The sequence below is a fragment of the Sinocyclocheilus anshuiensis genome, unplaced genomic scaffold, assembly GCF_001515605.1.
Source record: "Sinocyclocheilus anshuiensis isolate Anshui unplaced genomic scaffold, SAMN03320099.WGS_v1.1 scaffold745, whole genome shotgun sequence".
Classification (NCBI taxonomy): Eukaryota; Metazoa; Chordata; class Actinopteri; order Cypriniformes; family Cyprinidae; genus Sinocyclocheilus; species Sinocyclocheilus anshuiensis.
Window position 1 is genome coordinate 670,900 of NW_015540128.1, and position 333 is coordinate 671,232.

The 333-nt window shown below is 42.6% G+C and overlaps 1 protein-coding gene across 1 annotated transcript in view; it reads right to left on the bottom strand.

The window, feature by feature from the left end:
- The window catches only part of dcc (DCC netrin 1 receptor), a 187,354-nt gene that overhangs the window by 21,516 nt on the left and 165,505 nt on the right, over positions 1–333 (bottom strand). The gene's annotated exons all lie outside the window — the stretch shown is intronic.

Here is a 333-nt window from a genome sequence, read left to right on the forward strand (position 1 = left end):
CACACACACACACTAAGAGAGTAATAATATCACAGTTCTTATTTTGGAAACATAATGATGTTTGTCTGCAGGGCCGCTGCTCTCAGACTGAACTGTTTTGAAGTGTGAGTGTGTGTGTGTGAGTGTGTGTGTGTGAGTGTGTGTGTGTGAGTGTGTGAGTGTGTGGCAGGTGCTAATGAGGTCTGAACTTGTGGCATCTCACCTTCACACAGACACAGTCTCACACATTCTTATCTAGAACACACTTCAGCTGGTTAATATCATCATTAGAAACACTGTGTCACTCATCACTATTCTTTAGTGTAACTCATGCCTGTTAACTCTTTACACGCC